General features: G+C 50.0%; 1 long non-coding RNA gene across 1 annotated transcript in view; it reads left to right on the top strand.

Annotated features, from left to right (window-relative positions):
• The window catches only part of LOC126651076 (uncharacterized), a 56,118-nt gene that overhangs the window by 12,777 nt on the left and 16,361 nt on the right, over positions 1-26,980 (top strand). The window contains exon 2 of the long non-coding RNA XR_007631553.1: positions 9,193-9,488. This is a non-coding gene — a long non-coding RNA (uncharacterized LOC126651076). The remainder of the gene's footprint in view (positions 1-9,192; positions 9,489-26,980) is intronic.

Consider the following 26,980-nt stretch of genomic DNA (forward strand, 5'->3'; position numbering starts at 1 on the left):
AGCCATGTGATGGTACTTGGAGTTTTGAGCATCATCCTCTGGTAGAGAGTCATGGCTGAGGTTGTGGTCCAGCAAAGTGGGAGGAGGCAGCCCTGGGAGCCACTGTGGATGATGTGTTCTTGGGTTAAACAAGAATCCACCTAAGAGGGAAAGTGGGTCAAGGCAGTCTCTGCTCAGCTTACTAACAGGTTAATTCAATTCCTCGTTTAGTCAGAGCAGAAGGAAATTGTGGGCTCTGACTCCCACCCTTCTCTTTGATCTGTTGTGATTGCTGCAGGCACTTGCTTCTTTCTGCAAGGACTGGATTCAGAGCCCCAAAAAGCTGATGACTGTTTGCAAGATCCTGGAGCAGAGCTAAAGGTATTTTGGGGATGGGCCTGGGAGAGCCCCTTCCTGCAGCAGAGCAGCTGTGTAAGAGGAGTCCCATTTTTGTAAGCAGTCAAGACATCCTTCCTCACCTGGGTCACTTCAGCTTGCCCCTCCCTCCCCAAAAGGCTCACCAAAGCCAAAGCACTGTCTTTTTGCACATCAGCCCTCCTAACTTTGACTTGCTGCTGGGCTGCAGCAGCAGTTCTCCAGGGCGCTCACCACCAAGGGCACCCAGCCATTGCTGCCCACCCTGCAAAATGCTGTAGTGGGTCCAGGTCCCCCTCTCCCCAGAAAGCAGAGGCACCAAGGAAGTCAGCACTAAAATAATCTGTTCCCATCTCTGCTTCCAGTGGTGAGCATCCAGGCAGGATCTGGGGAAGGGGAAAGCCATCCTTCTCCAGGATGATAGAATGGGATCTCTCCTTCTTGCCTCTTCCTGAGATAAGTTGGGCAAAGAGCAGCATGGTGCTGGCAGGAGGCACTGATGCCTTTGCAACCCCAGAGCTGTGTGTTTGTGCCACAGCTGCCCTGAACCTGGCTGGTGCTAATGCAGCCACCACGGCCTGGCCACAGCTTTCCACGCTGTAGGTTGTGGCTGTGCAGGAGCTGTGGGGTTCATCTGCCCAAGCACTGGGCAGTTTGTATTCACCCGTCCATCCATCCAGCTGCAGCCAGGGCTTGCTGCACGTGCTCTGGAGCAGGGTGGTGAAGCCATCCGAGTGTTGTTGGTTTATTTAGCAAGCGACGATAATTTTCTGCCTACTGCACACTCTTTAATTAACAGCTCAGAGGATGTGGGGCGAGAGGCGTAATGAGAGCTCCGTTTGCATATCAAAAGGCAGCATCATTAATATCCCTGCTCTCAGAAGGCGGGCAGGTCTCGGGCAGGGACGCCAGCGGCAGCTGATGCTGAAAGCCCTGCTCGGCGTGCGAAGGGCTGCTCTGCCGAGGGCACGGAGGCTGCGTGGGGATGTGTAGGGTGATGGGCAGGGAGCAGGTAGCCGCACCCTCCCGCCCTGGGGTGGCAAGAAGGAGGGTTTTGTCCAGGGGACCAGATAACAGGGCAGTTTCTAAGGAAAGCGGGGTCTCACCGAGGATTTTTGGCTAAGTTGCCTAAATCCAGGTGCTGCTCTGCAACAGCTCCTTTTCTTGACTCTCCTGCCAGCCTGGAGGAGTTGTCCCCAGGCGACCTCTCACTGGCCAGTGCTGGTGGCCCTGGAAGGCTGCACTGAAGTGGCTGATTGTTCAGATAAAACTTATCCTGTTACCCAGGCTGTTTGTTGCCGTACTTGCACAGAGAAGTCCCTGTAGATCTCAGCTTGGCCATGCTCAGGCAGCAGGATTAAATGTTCCTTTGCTTCTGTCTCCTGCATGGAGGAAATCAGCTACCCGGGTGATGGCTTTCTCTTACACATGCACTCGTCTTTTTTTGCTTAACTCTCTTCTAATTAAATATAAAAATTTCCCAGGGGATAGTTGAGACAGCACGCCAGGGCATCCTTGGCTCTCCCTGCATGTCTGGACACGGTGTGCTTACTGGGATCTTGTGCTTGCCAGGCTCTTGAGGTTTTTTGTCAGCAAGAGACTTGTTTTGATCACTCGTTAGCCCATCCACTTACCAGCAGGCTCAGCGGGCAGACCCAGGTGGGACTTGTCTGGCAGGCATTTGTTTTTCCTGGTGCAAAGCTGGGGGAAGTCTGTGTAGGCTTTGCAAAGTTCTGGGATCAGGGATGTGATGCCCAGGATTTCTTCTGCTCTGCTCCCACTTTCTCTCAGCTCTTCCTGCTTCTGTGGAGGCTGCATTTGTGTCTATAACCTCACCTAGACGGTCTCAAGGAGATGAGGATTTACAGCTTCTGGAGGAAGCCACTGAAATAATTTCTAAAGCCTGATTTTCTGCCTTGGTCATCCTCCCAGTTAGACAGGGCATGTTGGACACTGAGAGAGATACAGTAAGGGGCTACATGCAGCTAAGCAGCACACAAGCTGAAAGACCAGGAGGGAAAAATGCATTGGTGGAGGTGTAGCAAATACCTGGCTCTTTTCCTCCCTGTCCAGCTGCACTTTTGGAGGAAGTAACCCTATCTGAACAGAAATACATGCACTCCCTCAGCTGAGGAAACCTGACTGGCTCCCCTGACCTTTCCTGGCTCAGCAGCAGGCGTCTCTGTCTGAGCCCTTCTGTGGCCAGGGGAAGAATGGGCCAGGCTTTGTGGGGCAGAGGAGCTCTGCTTTTGTAGCAGAGCACATTATCAAATGGTCTTCTGCCCTCCAAGTTCATGATCCATGCTGCCAGTCGACAGAATAAACTGATTTCTGTGCTCTGCCTCACAAACTTTATATAAAAGCGAACCAAACAAACACATGCTAAAGTCAAGCATGTTGCAAGGCAAATTTACTACCAGATTCCTCTAAGCCAGTTAGAGGTGGAACAACACAATGATCAAATTAAGGGAACAATTAAGATTAAATTGATAGGTCTGAATTTTCAAGTGCCAAGTGAACACAGCTGGTAATCACATCAAACAGTGAGGCTGATATTAGAAAGGATGACAGGGTGTTCATCTTCCATGTGCTGCAAGAGTCAAGGGAACAGCTGAATCACTTTCAGGTGGGGCTTCAGGCAGTGTCCTGTGGGGATGGAGCCAGGGAAGGATCATGCAAGTCTCTAAGATCAAGTACCTGCTGCTGAGGGAAACTCCTGGGACCAGTTCTCCTGATACTCCTCCTGTTTTGGAGATCACTTTCCTGAGGACCATTTGGCAACTTGTTTGTGAAGCAAGAGGAAGGATTAGCCATGAGCATCATCACTGTCACGTCTGAGTGAAACACAGGGGCTCTCAGTATTCAGATTCAGAAGGGAGGAACCATTACAGTATGTGTCCCATGTAGGTGCTGGGTGCTCCTTAGTCCTGTCCCTCTTCACTGCCTGTTATTTTCCACCACTGCCTCAGTGTCCCATTCCCTTTCCGACGGAAGGCAGGGGCAGTCAGCCATTCCCACCAGCAGAGTTGGAACACATGTACATGGCATTAGGTAGGAGAAGAAGCTCCGTTCCCAGGCACAGGGGACATAGCAGTCAGGGTGGCTGGCACATCATTGCTTTTTGGGGAGAAATCCTGACCAACCTTGTTTTTCATCCGGAACAGTTTGAGTTTCCTCACGGAGAAGCATTTGCATCTAATTCAGCTCTTAATTAACCCCGTGCACCCCAAAGAAGCTCTGAAACCTCTGGTAAATTAAATATGAAAAGCATTATTTATCTAGGAATAGCAGCCTAATGGCTGCAGCTCTGATGTTTATAGTCACTAATGATGATGGATATGGGAGAGAGAAGTTGGGAAGGGAGTGGAGGGGAAGACTTTCCTCTCTCTCTTTTAAAAGATACAGATACATATGTGTAAGGGACGTATTACTGGGCCACAAACGGACTCTTTCCTCCCTTGATTAAAAATTAATGTGAAAGGAGTACTGGGAGGTTGGAAGAGTATATTCCCAGTGTAATAACATGTGTCCTATACTGTATTTGGCAAGGTGAGCCATGGGGCTGATGTTGCTGGCAAAGAGAAAAGTCAAATCTCCTTGTTGCAATGGGAAATAATTTTGCAGCTGATAGGAACCAAAGAGAAACACTAGGAGCATTTTGACATTTCCCAAGGAGAGGGTGAAGGAGGAGGCTGCCACAGGACCATGTACTCTCCTCTTACCCCTACCAGGCCTTCTCTGAGCCTGGATTTCACCCCCAGCAAGGTGACTGCAGGGTTCACTCACCTAACGCTGGCTCTGTTTGTTGGCATTGAAAAGAAAAATTGTCCATGAGCACAACTGCCTCTTGGAGGGCTCCAACAGAGAGAAAAAACAGGAAAGCAGCAGGTTAGGGCTGATCTCAGTGTGAGAGTTTGCTGGGGAGAAGCTGGCACAGCTAGTGGCCAGAGCTTCCTGTAAGCTGGCTTGAGCTGGAGCAGCCCTGTGAGCCTTCAGCTTGGCATTTCCTTAAGGCTTTCTACTTCCTATTTTGTCTCTGCTCAAGTGTTTTGTCCCTTTCAGCAGGCAAGAGGGCTGAGGCCAGCTGCCTGCCTTCTCACATGGGGAAATTTCTTCCCAGTGCAGATGGAAGATACTCCAGGCGTGGCATTCCCCAGGGCTCAGCATAGCTGGCCCTGAAGGAGATGCAGCTGTCACTCAGACCAAAACAGGGGTGGCATAGTGTGGATGGGAGGGTGAAGGCCATGTTTGGGGCAGTTCCCCTGCTATGGGATGCTCTACGCTGAGCTTCTAAGACTGTCAAGAGTTTGCAGGCACAGGCTGCCGAGGAGGAGAATTTATGTTCTTGAGAGCTTTCCTTGTGCCACCCTTGTGCTGTACATTCATTGTCCAACTCAGCAGAGCAATAAGGTCTGGACGGGTAGGAGCCATCTCACTGCCTCTGGGTTGATGCAGACCTGCCTGCAGTGGCTGGGGCAGGGTAAGGAGCGAGGCTGGCAGAGCAGACATGGGGTGGCCTGGCCCCCTGGGGGGTCTGTCAGAGACAGGATAGTCAGAGTCCCAAGCACAAGGCTTCCCATCCCCCTCACAAAATGTCACAGGAAATAGTGATGCTCTGGGTTACATTGATCTCCATGTGTTTATCTAATCAGAATTGAATCTCGCCTCAAACAGCTATTTCCTGTGGCAAAACTACTGTTGTTTAATCTCACATTGGGTGAAGTGGCATTTTCCTGCCTTGTCTGGTGTTTCACTGACCAGCTGTCTGCTCTTCTAGGCAACAGGGAAAACTGGGTTTTCCCATCTTCTCTCTGACACTTACTGATCTGTAAGTCTGCCTAGTGCCTCCTCTCCCTGACAGCCGTGGTTCCCATTCCTCAGGCTCCCGGCTCCTCTTGGTGTCCCCCCTGACTGTCCCCCCAGCTGTGCCCATCCCAGTGGCCTCAGGCCCATCCCTGTGCTACTTGCTGCACATTGCCCAATCTGTCTCGACTGCACAGAGGCTTCACCAGTGGCTGCTGTGCTGTCAGCAGGGATTGTGGCCTGAGCTCTTCCCAGGGCAGCCCCAGCTTCCTCTGGTGGATGGTACAGAAACTCTCCCAGGTTTACAAAACCTGCAAGTTTTATGCTGTAAAGTGCATTTCTTTGCATTTATCACCACCAGGACAATTTTTCACCGTGGTGCCCATCCATACAGTACCCTCAGGGCTCTCTGAAGCTGCTTACTGTATCCCAAGCTCGTGAATCACCTGAGGAAGTTCGCACTTGCTCCTACCTCCTGTCTCTGCTCCTCCGTCCCGGTCATTAATAACACCCTTGCCCAGCAGAAAGCCCTTACATGTGTCCCAGCTTCACCCCCGCTGATCTTTTGCCATTATAAACCCCAACTATTTATCCTCACTGCTTTGGGACTCCTTGCCAGGTTCCCATGCAGGAAAAGGATGGTGTCTTTTGCCCCCTTGGCTAATTAGCTTTTTTAGCAGCCGTCTGGACAATCTTTAGTCAGAGGAGCTCTAAATAAATAGCCACTTCGTTGTTCTGCATCCGCCGCTGGGCTGATACGTTCAAGGAAATCTGGGAGATTAGTGAGACATGGTTTTCCTCTGAGACACACACTGGGCTGTATTATGAGATGTTCTGTTTTTAATTATCATTCCAATCAATTTGGTGCACACAGATGTGCAATTTACTGATCTGTAATTCCCCAAATTACCCCTGGAGGCTTCATTTTTATTGTCAGTGTAGCATTTGCTACCAACTATCTGCTATTTGTTTTTTTGGGGGGAAGGCTTTCTTCTTCTTGTTTTTTGTTTTTACACCTTCAGCCATCTGCTCTCCAGAAATCTATTTTGCCTCATTTTTTTTCTTTCTTGTTACCTGCTGTAATTTCTTGTTGCCAGGCAAGGCTTTGATTTCCCCATTTGGGAGTACCCCTGTGTGCTGCAACCGAGCTGCAGGTACCTGGAGTCCATTCTGGGCTGTGACAGTACCTACTCTGCAGTCAAACCCTTTCAGCTATAACCCCATATGGGTTTCCCCGCCGTAGCAGGCAGACACCAGTCCCACCACAGCTCCAGGTATACAGCTTAATTAATTAGTGCTTGTAGAGCGCAGTCAGGAGGTTCTGGGGAAGATGAACACATCATAAGTGCCCTCTTTATGGAGATAGGAAATGACTCCTCTCGGAGAGCTGCTGACATGAGTGGAGGTGGCTCACAGGTCTGGCACAGACAGACCCTCTGTGAGGAGGGGGCAGTTGGCTGCATCTCCTTGAGAGACACAATTTCCTCTTGCGAAGTGGGAGAACAAAGCAAATAAATGCAGCAGGATAGAGGAGTGTGCGTCTGACCAAGAGCTCTCCCACGTGGGGGCCATCCCTCTCCTGGTCATTCCTGGACTTGCCCAGCAGCCCTGGAAAATGCTCTCCATATTCCAGCCTGGCATTCATGTCCCCAGGGCATCCCAGACTCAAGGGGCTCTCCTCATACCCTCCCACAGCGTGGCTCACTGGCCAAGCTCATCACTGGTATCCTCCAGGACATGCTGAATCACACTCTCCTGGGATGCCCTGCGTCCCATGTGGTGCTGCAGCCCTCCTCTGCTTATACTCTGTGGGTGCTTAATTATTAATAACAAATTCTTCCAGCTCTGCTCTGACATAGGGAGATACAGACAAGCTTGTAGCCCCTTGAGTCCCCCATACGGGACCAAGGCAAGAGACATGGGGGAGCTTTAAATCCAGTCCTTGTGATGATGGGGGACCTGGGCTGCAGGGTGTAAGGGTTGCCAGAGAGGGAGATTTAACAAGCACAGCAACCTGGCCCTGGCAATGCATGCTAGGCTGGAGATAATCTCCATTTAATTCTTTTTCAGATAATCCAGTCTCGGCTGTGGTCCCATGCTCCCTGACCCCTTAATCCTATTGCCACAGAACCTGTTTAATGGGGAAGCTGGTAAGGGTTCCTGTGAAATGGCTTGGGGCATTCCCCTGGCTCCCAGCTCTTTGTCTACCCCTCTTGCCTCCTCCATTCCTGCTCAGCATGGATCTGGCACTGAAATATCTCCTTTCTCCCTCTTATCAGCTCTCCTTCCTCCCCTCTGGCTGAGAGAGACCCTCAGATGCCCAGAAGCGAAGAGTAGGCAGGGAAGGGGATCCCGCTCCCAGGCACATTTACCAGGCAGCTGCATGGTGATCCATCTGGCAGCACACGTTCATAGCCAGCTCTGCAAGCCTTGCTCTGCTTTTGAGAGGGGTGGCTGTGATGGGCATAGTGTGGAGGGGGACAGCAGAGCAACCCTTCCTTGTGTCCCGGCTTCCAGGTAGAAGGCTGGTGCATGGGGAAGCAGTGGTGAGGAGGTCTCTGAGAGCAAATTTGGTTTATAAATTCCAAAGCTAGAGCTGATGGAAAAGGAGGTGGGTTTACAGAACAAAATCTCCCCCACTGCCCTCCTCCTTGCTAGTCATCCTGGGGCCAGAGCAGAGTACAGCCACTTGGACTGGGTCCTCCTCGCTTTGGTCAACTGGAAATGCATCCACCCCTCCAGCCCTTCCTTGCCATTCCTACTGGTGCTTACACATGTTTGTGTTTGTATTTCCAGAGCAGTGGGTTGGAAACGTTGGTCTTGAAGTGCAGATACACATACATGCTATTGAGGGTTTACTTGAGAAGCTTCCCTGGGTACCTGGTGAGCACTTTGCCATTAAAAGCCTTCCTTGGGGACAGGTTATCTCTTTGTGAGGGATCCGCATTGGCTCAGCTGGGGGGGTCACTCTTGGTGCCTTGCCAGGGCTTGTTGGGTTGCTGCCAGCCCACAGAGGATTCCAATCCTCTTTTGTGACTGTAAAGCCACTCATTCATGAAAAAAGGTGTTCCTGGGAGTCAAGCAGTGCAGTCCTCTGGGGACATGAGCCGTGCCTGATTGACAGACTGAGCTGCCTTGATGGCTTCCCACCATTCTTCTCTGAAAGGCTGGTGGGGGTTAGATTCTGCCATGCCCTGCATGTTCCCAGCAGGAGCCTTTACCTGCCACTGAATTTGGGAGTGAGAGCACAGATGTTCTGCTCCTTGGAGCCAGACAACAGGGAAACAACCTGTTCCTGTTCCTCTTCACGCTTCCCTGGACTGACACTAAGGGCAGATTCAATAATTTTTGGGCCTCAATAGGAAGTAGAAAGGTGAAGTGTCCTGAATTGCCTGGGAAGGGTCATGTCTGCTGTGTCTTGCTCATCACCATGTATCCCTCCTCAGTGGGACTAAGGCCACAAAAGAGATGGGATCACAGCGTTCAGTGCAGGCTCTAAGTGGTTCCCAGGATGCTCTTTTCTATCAGCTTTTCCTGCTGATAGAAAAATGTGGATAGTACCTCTCCTCAGCTCTCCATCAGTGCCCGCAGAGCTGGAACCCTGTGCAGGTGGCGGATGGCTCAGCTAAAACCATCTCCTGAACCTGAAGTTTTGCAGGGAGACACTTCATCTCTTGCTCCTTTGCTCTCACATGCATATTCAGCCAGAAAAAGTGCTGTTCCCCTAAGGTGAAGTGGTAGGATATTAATTTTCTGAAGTTCTCGATAAGCTATTGAAGATTAATTTTCGGGAAAGCCAGGGGATATGATGGATTGGAGCCCAAGCTTGCTTAAATATGCAATATTAAAAATTGATCGTTGTCTCTCCTTGTCATACACCCTGCCCCAGTGTCTGGGGCAATCCCACAGTCTGACAAAATGCCAGGAAAATACTCAATGAGCCCCACGCCCAGCTGAGTGCGGATTTTAATAACTTGTGTTGCCATTATTATTTTTTAAATCACTTTTATGAGTTTTTGTTTTGTTTAATGCCAGGCTCTGTTGTTCAGATTGGCAGCTGGGGGCTTGGGAATCCTCCTTTACCTGCCAGGCTGTGGACATCAGCACCCAGAACAACCTGCTTCCCTGCCCTCCCCACCAACCCTAGCTGTGGGGATGATGCTCCAGGAGACTGAGGAGCCATGGTGGGGTGAAGGACCTTGCCCAGGAAGACCAGCAGGTGCAGAGGGCTGGTTCAGCCCGAAGACATCCAGGTGCAGTGGATGCAGCATCACTCACGCTTTCAAGGCTTCCTGACTGCAGGAGGCAGCGCTTGGTGCACCGAGGGGAAGGTACATCTCAGTTTTATCTTGCTCAGTTGGGGCTCTTGGGCAGTTAATTGCTTTGCATCAACATGGCATTGTAAGCATTGACTATGATATTTCTCATTTGAAGAGAAACAACAAGATCTTGCCAAAATGTTGGAGTTCATCAGAGCAGTGACGAACTCTTATGGGTATTTTTGAGTTTGGCTGCAAAGTTATGGTCCCTCTGCAGTATAGAGCTCAGGATGACTCCATCAGGGCACTCAACGGAAAGGAGAAAGCTTGGTGGGATTCCTCTTCATCCCTGCCTGGACAAGGGAAGTCCAGGCAAAGGCCACCTGATCCACCCTGATCAGAAAGCTGCTAACATTATTTTCTTCCCTGCAGTTAATGACTTGAAGGAGGAGGGATTTGCTGGCATTTGCACTTCAGACAGAGCTGTGAGGGAACAAAGTGGGTCCCACGGAGGGTTCAGGGAGAACAAGAGGCATGGTGTAATCTGCCATCAGGCTTTCCTAGCCAAGTTTACTTTTCTACTCAATAATCAGCATAGCAATACTGAGATACTGCATTGACTGATGAGACATGAGGATCTTCAGGGCCAGTTTGACCACTGGCCACTCCTTTGCTGTCCATTGGGGGGACTGAGTTGCAGATGGACTGCAGAGGCATACGTATGGGACCCTAAGTGGTGACCCCTTTAGCCATGCATCCCCTGAGATGGGGTTAGTATAAGGAGCTACAGTTGAATAGTTGCATACAGAAGAGTAGCATGCTTGAGCAAAGAGCTATTATTTGCCAAGGGTCCAATCTTCCCTGATTTGCACTTGGGCTGTAGTAGCACTCGTCCTAACAATTCATCCATGCTCTTCATTGCGGCAGGCTGACAGTGAGGAACGATGTGTTTCTGCAGCTCCCAGGGTGTGCAGGCTGTGCTTGGAGTGCTGTGACCCTCATTAGCAGCTGCTGCAAAGGGATAAGTTCAAAGCAGATTCTGGCCAGTTTGAAATAGATGCCAACTGGCCTCCACAGCTGCAGTCAGTGGTGGCCACCTTCTTCTCTCCCATGTCCATAGGTCCAGGAGCAGGAAGGCCCAGTACAAAGCCATGACAAGTGGAAGAGCACAACAGCAGCAAGCCCTAGCTCAAATGAACAATAAAAAATGATCACAGGCAGTGACACGCTGGTCTGCGTGCCAGGGGACAGAGCTGTGTTCCCTGCTGCTGAGAACAGTGAAGTGCAGGTGGCTCACACGGTCACCACTGTTGGTTTTGCTGCACACTACTTAGAGCTTGGAGTGCCAAGGTGGTGGCCACAGCTGCAGGGTGAAACACACAGTGATGCTCGCTGCTGGCTTTGCCTGGTCCAAGATGTGAGACCCAGGGGAGCAGGAGGGATCTGAGCACTTCTCAAAACTCTTTGAGAGAGACTTAGAGCTACCCTGAATGGACAGGGATCACTTCCAGACCTTGCCAAGGTCTTAGAGAAATTTGGAGACCTCTTATCACACCTGTACCCTACACATGTAGGGCAGCCATTTTTGTTAGTCCCATACAAAATTGAATTCGGAACCAAAATGTGCCAATTGGCTTGGTGCAAGTACTGAAGAGTGGTGCCAGGCACAGATGTTACATGGGCAGTAGTGACTTTTGATGGTATTAGTTGAGGACACACCAGGTCACTCTGAATAATACTTGTTCAGGACACAGTATTTTTATGATTACATTTAACCACATAATAGAGTGCAATGCTCTGTGGTGGGACCCGCTCAACATCCAGCAAGTTAGGCAGGTATGTTAACGATGTGCTCTGGTGTGGATAAATCCTCCTGCAAGCACCCAGCAGAAATATCACCTCTGTCCTCACATCAGCAGCCGTGGGACAGAGTGCAGTTCTGTGTTCCTCCACTGGCAAGGCCTGGGAAAGGAAGAAAGACAGCAAGAAGGGGTAAGGAGTGGGGTGTTTCTTTTCTTCACCAAATGCAGTTTTATTTCTACATTAAAAATTTATAGAGCCCTTCATTTAATATTTATAAAGTGAGTGTCTTGGTGATAAATTACTAAGGAACACAACAGGGCAGCCTTGCTGCTTGTGTGGGAATACTGGATGGGACTGGGAGCTCCCCTTTCCTCCAATCTGCCTGGGCACTTCACCCAGCATCCCTAGGTGATATTGAGGTTTGTGGGACTGATAGGGATACAGGACTGGGAAGAAAGCTTCCCACTTTTCCTAGCCAAACTTCAGGGTGCTCAGATTAAGCTACTTTCTCCCTTCCACCCTCAGTGTTTGGAGAGGGGCTGACCTCTCATTGTCTGCTGCGAGCCATGAAGTGCTGTGAGAGATCCTGGGCTGGGATCTCAAGGGGTTTCCAGACAGCCTGAAGCACCTGCTGGGGAAAAGGAAAGTAGGTTGAGGCCAGAAAGCAAGCATGAAGAGCTCTGTCTGGAGAGAGACTGGGCTTCCATGGGCTAAGATGAGCTCCTCAAGGTGACCTCAGCATCCTTTGAAAACTGGGCTAGATCAATGCAATCAATCCTCCTAATCATTTCCTCTCCATCAAAACATGGAGCAAAACCCCTGAGCTCACAGGCAACCCATCAGCCTCATGCCCCAGTGTCCCAAGGATCATCCAGGAGCCCAGGGACCCCTATGCTGGTGGATGTGGACCTCTGGGATACCACTAGTTCCTTCCTGGTATGCCAGAGCTTGCACCCCTGGGGGAAGGGGCACAGAGCAGTGTGGGGTGGCTGACCTTGGCACTGGGGAAAGCACACCCCTTCCATGCTTCTTCCCCATCCCCGACATGGAGTTCCTGGCACAGGGCAATGGTGCTGGCAGGCGAAGAGGGTGGTCATGGCGTGTTACCCAACCTCCGTCCTGCACTGTCCACATGGCATGGCAGCCACGCATCCTTAAGTTTTCCTGCTGCTGTAGGTGTCACACCTCCAGGCAGCACAGCAATGAAAGCTTCAGTGTAGACAAAATATCAGAAATTACCTGCATTTCTGCTATAGAGTCTCCACCTGCTCTGGACCAGGTTAAATGACACTTCCCTGGGGCATTTCAGGAACATTTGCTCTCTTGCTCAAGGCCCCTAACTAGAACCAAGGAGGTAGCAAGGGAGTAGACGAGGTGGCCGAAAGCAATTTCAGCCCTTCGGAAGAAATAACTGGCATGTTACAGTGACAGGAAATTGTGCAATTAGTACAACAGGGCAATGTCAACAAGCTCTTAACGCCAGTTGTTATGGCAACACCAGGGAAAGCGATGTCAGTGCTGGAAAAATCCAGAGAGACTGAGAAATAACAACAACAGCAGCGGCTGCTGGGATGACTCTGGCTTTGCATGCAGGTCTCCAGTGCAGGCAGCATCCTGGCAGCAGCCTAGGGCTGTGACCACCGCCTTGAGGCCCAGCCCTGTGCCAGGGAGCAGATGGGCAGAGGTAGAGGACCTGATCCAGCATACAAGAAATGGGAACCATCAGCAGGGACCAGGGAAGGCTTTTCCACATGCAGTCCCATGAACCTCCTCCCTGTGGCACTGCCCTTCAGGAAGGATAGCCAGAGCAGCCCATGTCATCCTTGGACACAGGGGTAGAGCATCAAATGGCTAAGAGCTGGCATCACCGGCTTGGCTCATCATGCTGATAAAGTAGCAGTGAGTGAATTGCATGAGAGAATATTGAGTGTTTTTCTGCTAGTGAAATTATGGTGCTTTGAGTCTGGCAGCACATTCACTAATCCTGGGCAAACATATGGCTAGGCATGTTGACAAGGCGTGTCTCATGCGGCTCTGTGGGCAACTGGCTCCTTTACATCCATGCCAAGTACAGCCAGGCCTTTTTGCCCCCTCTGTAACCTGCCACCTCACCAGCCATGCCCACAGTGGGGTTGGCGCAGGGGACGAGAAGGAGGCAGAGGGTTGCCCTGAAAGCAGCTCAGCACTTGATTCCTGCTTGAGCCACACTACAGCTGTGCCCTGTGCCAGCCCACAAACCCAAAACCCTGACCCACTGGCTTGACTTTCCAGCTTGAGCCCTGACTTGCCTGGTGATGACTGGGCTGAGGCTGTCCCCTCAGTGTCACCAGCCTGGCTCTGTACCCCTGGCTTGCCAATGGTGGCATGTTCAGCCATCTGGAGGGGCTGTGGTTTGTGGGGTGCACATGGAGGGGTCTGTGGTAACATGGGAGAGAAACATTAATGCTGGAGCTCAGGGCGTCTGTAAGCCTCTGCGGTGCTCACCAGTAGAAAGGTGAGAAATTTCTCAACGTAAAAAATGTGCCTCTTGTACCCTGTCCCAAATATGCCAAAATGAAAAGGATTTGGTTTCAGCTTGCTGAGGTGTACAGCAGCTCCCTCCTTCTCTCTCTGCCTGTGCTCCTGCTAGCCAGGGCAAGTCCCTGTAGGAGGGTTCCTCCAGGAGTCATTCAGACTTCTCTATGGTTGTGCCCTCTGGTTTACTGCAGTGTAAGCCAACGTATTCTCCTTTCTCAGAATCAGTATAGCTCTCTCAGTATGAAGTTTGGTGCCTACAAAGCTAAGCAAAGGATTCAGGTTACTCCAAGCTCCCTTTTTGTAAGATCTTCTCTGACAAAAAAAAAACGCCTTTGCAGTAGGAGCAAGGAGGGATCGTGCGGTGCTTTCAGAGAGAGACAGGGCTCCCAGAGTCACAGGGAGAATCATTGCTTTCAACTCAGCTCTATTGCTGAGGTCTTCTTTAAGGCTTCAGAAGCCAGAGGGGCAACAGCAGAAGGATGCTGGTCCAGGAGAAGCTGCTGCAGCATGCCCACCCATGAAAGCTAAAAGCATATGGCTTCAAAGGGAGAAACATCCTGAGCCCTTTGGAAAGAGCTGAGCAATAGGAGGATCAAAGCACTAGAGAGAACTGTGTTTCCTTTAAAACTGAAATCTTACAGCAGCTTTTGAAGGAATCTTGAGAAAACGTAATGGGATCTCTTAGAAAACAGCAATGCAAGCCTCATAGCTGCTACAACGAAGAAGAGCAAAGAACTCTGTGTGTTATTTGTGAAATGCTATTGCCCTTGGAGCAGTGGCTGAGTTAGTCCTTCAAGTACTTTAGGATGTTGGTGACTGAGCTTTTGAATAGGGGAGTGCTTTTCTTCCAGCTGAGAGCTCTGTGTTGTGCTTCCATCTGGCCAGATGGTAACACCTTTCCTCATTCCACAAAACATCTTGCCATGGGACTGTTCTCACGGATTTTGCTGGAGCCATTTGCAGAGCAAGCACTGTAATGTGTCCATAAGGAGGCACAACTGAGTCCGCAGTGAGGTGGATGCTTCCATAAAGCTAATGAGCTCCTAATGAATGTGGCTGATTACCTGATGCTCTTGCCTGTGAAGACAGTAACAGTGTGTGTATTATGGTAGATGACTATAGCATTGCTTTGGAAAACTTTTAGCATTAAATCTTCCCAAAGATGACAGAGCCATCAGGCCTGTGCACTTCTGGGCCTGGTGGGATGTCCATTGGTCCACTGTGCAAGTTAGGTCTGAGTGATGGAGCATGACAGCGGAGTGCAGAAGGGTGGGAAAGGAGTTGTGCTGCCTCTGTGCCCCTCTGCAGCTGCTACATCTGTTTCAGAAAGGGAAGACTATTCCAGGGAGGTAACAGGGAGCTTTGATGACCCTATTTCCTGTCCCAGGCCACCTGCTAGAAAACATCTGGAGAGCTGAAGCATGACTTTCCCCTGGACCAACTGGTTGATTCCTTGTTGGGGACCACAGTGAGCATCCTACATTGCCTATGGCTGTTTTGGTCCCTCACTGATCTCCTGGCTGGGATCAGAAGAAAGGCAGGAGTGATCCCATGTCTCACACTGACCTTCAGCTCCATTTCATCTTTGCCACCTTCTTTTTTTCGTCTGTTTGTGCCTTGATCCTAAGTTATCTACTGGTGTTACTTAGGACTGGAGGAGGGAAATTTTCTCCCACTCCCAGTGAAGATGTCCACTCTCCAGCCCATGCTGAGCAGCAGTGGAGGGAGTGCAGGAGAGGAGATCCAGCCTGATAATACATTTCTTTCATCCTTGAACCTAGTGAGGTACTGAGGATAACAAGTCTCTGATGCCACATGCAACTTAAGTGCCTCTCCTCCCTCCAGTGGTCAAGGTTTCTAATGTCTGGGCTCCCAAATCAGTTTTCCAAGTCCTCTGATCAGCCAAGGCTGACCCCACCTTCTCCCTTTTTTCTCTGGATTGTTTCTCAGATGATACTGGCAGGCAGCAAAGAGAAGGCATATCTTCTCCCAGCCCTGTTACCAAGTCGTGTAAGTTTAGCTCCCATAGCTTCCCTTCCCAGTCTTCTTGCTCATTGGCCATACTGAATATATACCATTTCTGTGCTGCCTCCTTTGATTTCTACAGAGGAAGCCTTTGCCAGCGGTGGATGTGTCTGATTTTTCTCACTTTGCCGTGGCAGCTTTGGAGCCGCCGAGATCCCTGGAGACTCAGCAAGTCTTCAAACAGTCAGAGGAGCTGAGATCCTGTCTCCTGAGACATCTGAGCACAGCACAGCATCCGCTTTTTGATACAATGCTATCAAGATGTTTCTCTGGGGTTTTTTTGGGTTTTTTTGCAAATCAAGGGAATGGAGCTGGTTTCACTCCTGCTGTTGTTGGGGGCTGTTGGAGAAGGAGGTGTTTTCATTTCAGCTTTTGAGTCAAAGAATAAAGGAAGAGGAGAAGGTGGGGGAGAGGAGGCAGGAAAGGAATATCAGAGACGACAATAAGGGAGAACATCTGCTCACAGCTTTTCCATAGGGCTGGTCCTCTCTGAGCCACAGGAGGAGGCAGTCAGAGGGCATTGCCTGGTGCTGGAAAGCAAAGCCCAAGTGGCTGGAGTTGGGCAATAATGAATGGGAGGTGGATAGAGGAGGCTGGGTGGCTGCGGGGTCTGGGACACACTGGGAAGCCCAGCAGGACTTGGCAGGACAGAACTGAAGGAGCTGCTCTCTTTGCTGAGCCTCCAGCCAAATGCCTTTGACCATTTGGTGAGTAAGTCAGTGTGTCACAAGCCGATTTCCTCCTTTAACCCATGAAGGGGAGATATTAGCTTTGCCCCCTCCCAGCTCAGAGGGGCACCCTGTACCTGTAATGCCATGTGAAGCCACCCACAGGGCTTTCCATCAGGCTGCAGGCTCCTGACCTGGGGTCCCATGCTCTGCCCTGCTGCCCTAGCCCACCCTCCAAGGACCCCAGCTCCCCGAGCTCAGGAGCCACCTCTGCCAGTGCTTCCTGGGTTCCAGGCCCTGGTCTTGCCCTGGACTGCTCTCCATGGAGAGTGTCACAGGGATCAAACTGCTCAGACACAGGGATGTTCCAGGTTATCTTGATGAATACCCACTCTGGCTCTGGACCCTGCCAAGCAGACAGGCCTGGAGCAGGATCTGGCCCCATTCTGCCTTGGGTTGTAAGGCAAATGTGCTATTCCTAATCCTCATCTAGCACCTTCTTTGGATCTGACCTATGACCATTAGTATAAAAAAATAGCCTTGGCAAAGAGTACCCTTCATAGAAGTAATTCTCCCCTCTTGCTTGGCTTAGCTATAAACTTCTGCCTGCTGGACATCCCAGAGGCTTCTGCAGGAGTCTGCTTTGTTCAGGTTCTGCTTTGCCATGGTGTCATCTTTTCCTCAATAAAAGCAACTTGAAACTGTAGCCTTGCTGAATGTCCCCAGGCACGCTCTGTGTCCGTGAAGGTACTCTCTGTTCACTTCCCTGGCACCAGCAGGACACAGTATCTTCAGCCAAGCTGCTGCTGTTTCGGTAGGTCATCTCAGCAGGGACCTTGCCTTCCCTTGGACCTGGCTGCAGGTATGGTGTCACTGATAATGGGCCCTCAAAAGTCTCTCTGCACATGCAGGGAGCACATCACATGTTAAAGTCACCCACACTTCTCATACTGCCCATACTCATTCCCTGCTTCCATTTGCATACTCTCTGACAACCTCCCTCTCTTCTGCCTGAAGCAGGTTCATTTTTAATCCAACTGTGATTTCCTCTTGCTTCTCAGGGCACACAGACTCTCCTGCTGCATGAGAGGGAAGGGAGCAGCAAAGGATGCTGGCAGAGCATGGCACTTCCCCACACACTTCTCTGCGCTTGATCCCGGCATCTTGAGGGTGTGTCTCTCTCTCATTCTCCCCACACAGGATATAAGAGGCTTTTCAGCCCCCCTCACATATGCATGCACTCTACTCTCCGCTAATCCGTGGTGCTATTTATTAACAGACCCAGCAAGGGCTGGGCAAAACTTGTGAGTCATTAATTCAGCTGGAACGATGAGCTAATGAGAGGAACCTTGTGAGCTTCCCTCCCCACTCCTGGTTGCTCAGTGCATATTAATCTTCCTGAGTACATGTGCCGGCAGCATCCCCAGCAGCTGAGCACACTGCTGCATGTTTGCTTTATGGGCCGTTGTTCCCCGTGCCCAGGACCTCTGCTTGACTTGCTATAGTTCTTCCCAGTGAATTTGTTCCAAACCAGATGATTTAGAGGCAAGCAGAGACCTGGAGATAACAGAGGGAGGCTGCACACATTAATGAGGCCTCTGTTAGTACTTGTGCTGTCATGTGAGCAGAAGAAAAGTCCCCAGTTCCTCTGTGCCTGGGTGGGACTGAGCGTGGTCCATTCTTCTGTACATGGTGAGGGGCTCCAAGGTACGAATTTGTCCAGCTGGGCTGGATGACAGCAATTCATCTGCTATGGGGCAATGCTGAAGAATAATGAAATCTGTGCACTACCCAGGAGATAGAGGGGAGTTTGAATATGAAGGCTGTAAAACTCTCCTGGGCGAGTGCCTCCACCGTCATCTGAGCTTTCCCAGTTGTATACCTCTGTTCTAGTTTTGTGAGGATTTTCAAAATTATAAACACTGAGACATGAAGGGTATGAACAAAGCAACTTTATTCCATTACTGGCGACAGCAGTTAATACATACCGACCCCTGGATTTCTGAAAAGCTGCTGAGCAGAAGATGGAGCGTGCACTTGGCAGAAGGGGCAGGCAGGCAGTGCACCTTCAGGGCATACCCTGGATCAGAATCATGTGTATCTCATCCTTCTCACCCATCCAACCCAGAACCACCTCTTATATACCCCTCACAGGAGTGGAATTTTTCAATTGCAACATCGGCTCACATGTGGCCAGTACATAAACAGAGACCACAATGGCTTATGATACCAACTCCATGCTAACAACAGCTCTGTTGTTTCTCTTCCAAAGGTCAAGTTCTCACCAATCAACCTAACCTATTGTTTTTCTTTCTAAGGTTCAGTTCCCAACAGTGAAACTACACAATATTTTCCCATGCAATATTGATGAACACAGCCATGGATCAGCTATGGCGGTGCCTCAGACATGACTCAGGTCCGTGACACGACCTCCTAAAAATATTCCCATAGAGTCACAAATTCCTGTAGAATAACTGTAAGGCTGTTGACAAGAGGCTCACTTTTCTTAGTTACTCTTAGAAATAGCCCACAGCACTCTCGGGATCCATTGATCCCTGGCTGTAAACCACTGACCTGAAGCTTGTAGAGGAGGGAAGTGAGAGGGCAGCACCATGATTGCTACCCAGATACCCATGATTGCTACACCAGTGCAGACTATTAGTTTAAAAACTGCTGCCTGCCATTATAAACCTGGCACCACCAGGCCAAGGGCTTCATGGTCCCTGGGATGCTGGGAGCAGGCAGCTGTCCTGTCCTTGTCAGGCTCTGGCACAGGACGAGGCTCAGAACATGGTGGGCACATGGTGGGCTCCACACTGCCTACAGCACCATTTCCAGTTTATCTTCTGACCACAAATGTTTAATTTCTCTTTAAAGGAAAATTTCAGAGGGCATTGTCCTTAGGCTGGTGGCTATCACCACTGGAAGGACAACCACCAGTTCTCAGCCTTGGTGGAGGGACAGAAGCAAATGTGTTTTGATGCTGTCAAGCAACAATCCAGTTTTAGGTTTGAGCGTGGGAGGATTCTGCTTCTTCCCCAAGCTCAGATGGCTGCTGTTGCCTGAGCACTAGGAGCAGGATGTATTTAAATATTACTGCTAATTGGGAGTATTCTAGGTCTATATTTCTCCTAAAAACTAGTTCTCTTGATTGGAAACTCTAAGTCAAAGCATAAAATAACCGACAAAATGCACATTTGTTGCCGAAAAGTTAACGCTAAGCCAAGAACACGGGAAGCACCCAAAACCCAGAATGAAAAACAAAACCAGAATATGGCAACAGCAATGGGCTCTGAAAATGCAGCAAAAGAACTGTCCTCAGCTCAAAGATGAGCTTGGTCACATTCGACAGGCTGCAAACACCAAAAATGAGAAAGGCTCATTTTCCACCCTTGTCCTAGCAGTGACATCTGCAAGGTTGAAATCTACACTGCTGAAAATCCTCAAGGACCTCAGAGCCAGAAACCAAGCTGACTTCATTAACTGCCTCTAATGCTGCTTTTAATAAATTGTATGGCTTTTAAATGCAAACATATTTTGAGAGACCTCTTTTGTCCTGTATCTAAGACAGGTAAGTCAAGATCATAAAACCAAGTGTAGATTCTGACTTTGCACATTTCTGTTAATTACCATCCAAATTAAAGCTTATTCAACTGATGAATTTTTTAAAACATCATCCAGTGAATAAATGCAATATTAAGCCTTTCAACACAAAGTAAAAAAAATCCAAATAAATGTTAATTACATAATAGCTCTAATAAGCTGGTTTAACTACAATGGAAGCTGGCAGAAATCAAGTACTGGGTTTTGCTGACCAGCACCAGTCAGCTTGCTTTAGCAAAACAGGGAAGTAACTCAAACGTGAAACGAGATTAGAGTGGATTATTTAAAGGCTTCCTGTTTACAGATTTAGATCAACTTGAATTGAAATCAATTCATCCTTCCTGCCTGGAAGCGGTTCACTTAGAAAATGATGATTTGGGATTGTGGCAGGTGTGATTCCCCCTTACTACCTCTTCACCCCTCTCCGTAGAAAGGTGTTGTACATAGTTTATATTTATATATTAGAACAGGCTATGAGATGAGTGAATCATGTGAGGAACTGAGGAAGCCATAGCTGCTGGATCATGCCATGGAACTGCATGATTTGCACCGAGGTCCTCATGTTTGCAAGGAGAGAAGCAGGATGCAGGTCACCTGGCCACAGTCTGCATGCATCCTGAAGCCATGGTTAGACCCTTGTGCCCACATGTGCCCAGCCAGGAGAGGGGCCCCTCCTTGCCCCACCCCTCACAGAACCGCTGCAGATGGGGCTGGTGTGACAGATAAATCCCCAGTGCCCTGGCCATGCCAGATGCCTGGCACGTCGGTGTTGCTAAGCAAGGAGAAGTTTTAACGTGCTGATTAATGCCCTGACTCTGGGTGAGTAATTAGAATTAATGTGGGATATCAAATCAGGAAATCAGACATTATTAGGAGGAATTAGTGATTTATTTTCATTTTACGCCTGGCTCACCCCAATCCCCCAACACAGACGGGGGATTTGGCAAGAGACGAAGCTCCTTACTTAGAGCACAAGGAGGAAGGAATAAGAGACGATGGGAGAAGGAGAAAGAAGGGAAGAGCACAGCTCCTGCATGGTTAATCGCCAAGTCTCAAGATAGCCTGCAACTGTGGTGAGTGAGGGGCAGAGCAGCAGTGAGGGACCACAGCCATGGCTGCTGCTTGGAGTCTCAAACAGCTATGGCTAGAGACATGGTGAGATGCCAGAAACAAATTGAGCTGGGAAGTGCCATCCTGGCACAAAACCTGGCACTTCCCTGCTCTGATTTGCTTTCATTCTTACAGACTGTGGATAGGACAAATATGCCAGAGGCAAATCTGTTCTCCTACAATAGGCAACATGGCAGCAGGGCAAGACAGGGAGGAACCTCACTGGCACTAATGCTGGGGGTCTTGGTCCTCAGAGCAGTCCTGCTCTGACACAGCAGTGGTGACTGAGTGGTCTCAAGCCACACTGGGCTGCAAAGCCTTTGCCCAAACACCCTGCGGCATCGCAGCCGGTTGCTCCAAAGCTGCTGTCAGTCAGCACATGGCTGCAAGACAGCATGTGTGGCTGACAAACAGCTTGTAGCAGATAGCTTCCCAAACCACCATGGGGTGAGGGTAGACTGGTAATCATAGAATTGCTTAGGTAGGAAAAGACCTTTAAGATCACCAAGTCCAACTGTTAACCCAGCACTGTCAATTCCACCACTAAACCGTGTTCCTAAAGTGCCACATCTACGTGTTTTTTAAATAATCTCCAGGGAAGGTGGCTGCAGCACTTCGCTGGGCAGCCAGTTCCAATGCTTGATCACCTTTTCAGTGAAGAAATGTTTCCTTAATATCCAATCTAAACCTCCACTGGTGCAACTTGAGGCCATTTCCTCTCGTCCTATTGCCCGTTACTTGGAGGAAGAGACCAATCCCCACCTTGCTGTAACCTTGGTGAAAGGACCAGGGATGCTTGGAGTAGCTGAGCAAGGACAAACAGCAGTAGCAGTATCCCATTAGCCTTTGACTGTCCAAGCTCTGCATTTGCAGGGAGAATTTAAATTCTAAGGAGGCCAGAGCTGGTGGTGGAGTAGGAGACCCAGCAGTCCTGGTGTCCAGCTGAAGTGCCAGTAGGAAGAAGCATGACAGTGTCCCAAGAAGGTCCCCTCCATGATCAACCCATTTGGAAATTCATCTTCTCAGGCAGAAGTTTTAGGCAGATTTTTTTTCACTCTTTTTTTTCCCCAGGATGAAAATGTCATTGGTATTTTATATATATATATATATATATATATAAATAAATATATATATATATAAAAACAGCCCTATATATATCCCCTATAGTGTGATAGTGTGTCAGCCATATTTAGTGCCTTTAATATATCTTACATGCAGCACACACCCTGGTAGCAGTGAGAGGAAGCTCCAGGATCAGTGCTCAGTGTGCACAAAGCCTGTGTCTCTAGAAGTTTATCTTCACCAAAAAAAGGTGGGCGATCCTTCTATTTATAATTATTTTGAATCTATAAACAGGTAAGAAAGCCCTTTCTCCGTCTCTCCTTTCTGCTCAATTGCCAGGGAAGAGGAAAGCAAACAAACATAATACCAGATGCAGGACTGGGTGGCTCAGTCAAGCTGTGTAGTGCAAAACCGTGTGCTGTTCTCGGTATTGCAGATGGAGCCTAAGTGGCACAGCTCAGCCTGTACCTCATACCTGGAGTTTTCATCCCAGCTGAAGAGGCAGTCAATTTGTTTTTGCACAGGACTAAAGTAAGGCTTAGTCAATGAGGTGCCCAGAAAAAACAGTCCTTGCGCTGGCACGCAGTCCAGTGGAGGGAGTCAAGGATGAAGAGCTGGGTTTGGCAGGGTATGAAGGCAGCAAGAGTCCTGTCTTCCAAGCAGGAGGGCTTGGGAGGTTTCAGCCCCCACCAAGGTTCACTGACCAAGCACTCTCCAAGAAGGCATAAGAGATTGCAGAGCCAAATGCTAAAATGCAGCCTGCTGTGAAACATCACAACGATTTACATGTAGATTTTAATCAGAATTGAGATGTATTTGTTTAATTAGCACCACTGTAACACAGGCTTGGATGGAAAAGCTTCACAGGGGAGTAAGGTTAATGCAGAGCTGGACACTGGGCACCCCAGGAGAACCGTCTGCATCTGAAAAGCCTGCTATGCTGGGGCAGCTTGATCACTGCTGCATGAGGAACCAGAAGAGGCTTTCCAGTGTGGCACCTAGCAGGGCAATCAGCTCTTGGCTTTGACAGAATATGCTTTAGCCTGAGGAGGAAAAGCTAGCAGCCATTACAGCAATCCCAGCTGCAATCCCAGCCTAAGTGTGGCAGAAAATAGCGGGTTTTCACCAAAAGCAGCATATGTCACTCAGTTGAGTTAAATGAGGCTTAAATAAACCAAACAAACCCCAAGAGAAAGAAACAACATGTCTTAAGAATAGTCTGCTTTCCTAGATGGTGTCTTGAACACTTTGTCTCTGCCTGAAGACACCCCAATCAAACCAGGAGCAGGAGTGAAGGGGTGAGTGCCAGCTGGACACTCCAGAGCAAAACCAGGAGCTGCTTCAGCTCCTCTGAAGGAGCAGAGTCTTCCAACTGGGATTGCAATATGCTCCCAGCCACTCTGTGGTGGCACTGACAACCAAGGTACGCAGTTGCACTTGTCAGCCATACCAACAACAAACAGACATGAAGATACCCTAAAAATCCCACAGATGTCTGCATGCAAATGTTTGCCATATCAGGTGTTTCCAGCCTTGCAGAAATAACTGGGGCATCTGCTGGCAGAGTGGTGGCACTGATGGCAAGGAGCACAGCCTAGGCTGGGGAGAGAGAGAGAGAGACAATCCCACGTGAAGAGGAAAGCCCAATATGGAAGGATGTGAAATCACCAGTGGGATAGGGTGGACAGCAAGGGACAGTGGTCTGAGCTGGCAGGTGCCTGCTGGCTGTGGAACAGGCACTGTGTCCTCCTCTGGCCTTTTTCAGGAAGCAGCAAGGGGACAGTGACTTTCCTGTACCAGGTGGGAGGGAAGACTTGGATTACTGCAGGTGTCAGCTTCAGTGCTGACTCCAGTACAGGGCAGCAGCAGGCTGAGGATTTTAAGTAATGAGGCACGATACGCCTGTGAGCTCAGTGATGGATAGAAAGTGGCATTAAATGAGACTCAGTGCCTGTCTTTATCTTGTCTTTAGCCATCCCAGAGAGGGTGACATAAATGCTGAGCACTGAGGCCATGGCAGCTGCTGCCTTTGCTGGCCTGGAGGCAGGTAATGCCAACAGCAGAGTGCAGAAGGGACTGGGGGCATCACAGACCCCACAGTCCTCTTTGCTCCATAGTGCTATGGAAGTGCCCTTCTGAAAGGAAATGTGTTTGAAGGTCTTGTAGCCCTGGCTTACTAAAAACTGAATGGTGATTCTTCCTCTGTACTTTCAGAAGCCATGGAAAATTCAGAAGAATTTGAGGAAGCACAAGGCAAATCAAAGTTTTTTTTTATCTAAGGTACTCTACCTCATTATATGATGCTAAAAGAGGAGTCCTCCGCCATTTATGTCCCTGTGACCCTCTTTCTTCAGTGTTGTCAGCTCTGATGCCATGGGGATGGGCTTGGCTCACCTTGTCTGGGTAAGCTGCAGCTCCTCCTCCCAGGCCAGCACTTCAAGGGGAGCCCAGCATGGCAGCGGGTGGATGGGGCAACCCCCAGGGTAATCCTGAATGCCAACCCTAATGCTGGGCTCTGCAGAGCTTGTCTCAGGGGCTGCCATTCCACTTGGCACATGGGGTGCCATGCTGCCTTCCACAGTGCCCCTCTGCTTCTCCTTGTCCAGGGGCTGAGATGGGTTTGCCTGCTGCCAGACACCAGTGCCCTTCTCTCCCTCATCTCCTGGGACCTGCAGGGCACACTTTATCCAGCCCAAAGCAGGGGGCTGAAACAAAGCCCTAAGGAAGGCAAATGCCACATAGGGACAGGCCAGAAGCCAGAGCAAGTGCAGAAGTCCCCAGCTGCATTTCAATATCTCACCTGCTGCCCTGGTCCTGGGATGGAGCCCTGCACTCACAGGGTTGCAGGATAGGCAGCTCCCGGGCAGGGGAGAAGGCACCAAAGCAGTCTGGCCACAGGCAGGAGGCTGCAGGCAGGCCCTGGCACTGGCAGCGGCAGGCACACAGGCAAGGCTGGGCTCCACTGCGGCAGATTGATAGGTGTCTGGCAGAGAACATCCTACTGATAGGCTGAGAACAAAATGCAAACAGGGAGAAATGACAGCTGTTCCTGTAGCTTTTCCATCATCTCTGCCGATAGCAGCCGCAGTGCCTGCAGCTCCGCGATTGATTCATCTCCAGGGACTCCAGGAGCACGGATGCCACAATCAGGAAGGATAAAAGAATTGCTGCTGGAACCCAGAGGAGACTTCGGATCCTTATCAGGAACAAAAAGGACATCAATCTGGTGCCAGGACAGGCCTGTCAGATGCAGCCACACACTCAGCAGCCAGCCCGGCAAGGCTGGCAAGGCACATCCATCCCTGCAGGGCCCTCCTCCGACCCAGGGTAGTTCTGTTTCAGCCAAGCAGCACCAGGCAGCAGCACCAAGACCCAGCCACTCCTTGGCCAAGAAAATACTTTCCAGGAAAGACGTGGCAAACAGAGTAGGAGATGAGCCTCTTTGGAGTCCCATCTGTCTCTGGAGGGGTTGGTCCTCTGGCCTCATGCACCTTGACAGATCAGCTGGCTGCGCTGTGAGCCCCAGCCTGAGCCATGATGCCTCATGGCTGGTCCACTTCTATCTGACCCTTTGGAGTCCTGGTGCCCACAATGCATGGGACTGCTTCATAGAGTACTGTCAGCAGTGAGCATTGGCCCCTCCACAATGGACAAAGCTGGCATTTTCTTTTAGGCCTAGCTTCTGGGCATGGTAAGAGGTAGGGACTTAGCACTACTGTTGGTTGGAAAGCACCTAGGTACCTGTGCAAACTAGTCGTCTGGGACTTCCAGACAAATCCTGCTTCGGGAAACCCTGTTACTCCACCTCTTATCTGTGTGATGGGACTGATACTTGCACGTCATAGCAAACACACATAGCATCCCTTTAGCTGCCACTGCTAGGCTGGTGACTGGAACTCCCCAACTGGGGACACAGAGGACTGCCATCCAGAAGGGCCTTACTACTGCCTCTCCTGATGCAACCTGACCTGCGCTGCCTCCAGCTTCTTTTTGGGTAGAGCAAACAAGCTGATCAATAACCACACTGTTCAAACGTGCAGAGGTTAAAGATAGACTTGCAGGACAGTCTGTCCCCTAGGCAAAGCCAGGTTTTGGGCTGGCACAAGTGTCTCTGTCATGGATGGCCAGAGCAGGTGGTTCTGGAGCTGTCCACAAGGATGGAGGCTGCTGGCACTGACCCTGAGACTGCTTTCTGCAGCATCCATACCTCCTGCTGAAATCTACCATCCCCAGAGCCAGGTGTGGAGCTTCTTTGCTCACTGGTGTGCCAGGACAGGGCTGAGGGGAGCAAGGCTGATCGCAGGACTGCATGCGTCCCCATCACCCTGTGTCATCCACCCCAAAGGAGATGCACACCACTGGGAGCATCATCCCCTTAAAGCCGAGGAAAGCTGAAAGGCATGAAAAACCATGCAAAGAGGTTTTGCGTAACGCTCTTGTGACAGCTTGTGGTGGAAATACAGCTATTTCTTAAAGTCCATTCCCTGTCTGGTGGGGAAGTAGAACAGCACACTGAGCTATTCCCCAACCTGCAAGCTGGCTCGGGAACCGTGAAATGGCATGGAGGCATTCTGGGATGTGCAGGTACACTAAACCTCTTATTTAAACTTTCATGGTCATGGTGATCAGTAGCAAAATCATAAGATTTGGGAAACAAAATTAGCTCTGACTTTTTAGCAACAGAGGTGTTTTGTTGGGCTCTGTGCACACACAGCCCTCACACGTGCACAGCCAAAAGGAAAGCACGCTGGTTGAGTCCAGTGTGGCAAGACCTTG

This window comes from Myiozetetes cayanensis, unplaced genomic scaffold (assembly GCF_022539395.1).
Source record: "Myiozetetes cayanensis isolate MyiCay16 unplaced genomic scaffold, myiCay2020 scf6-25, whole genome shotgun sequence".
Taxonomy (NCBI): Eukaryota; Metazoa; Chordata; class Aves; order Passeriformes; family Tyrannidae; genus Myiozetetes; species Myiozetetes cayanensis.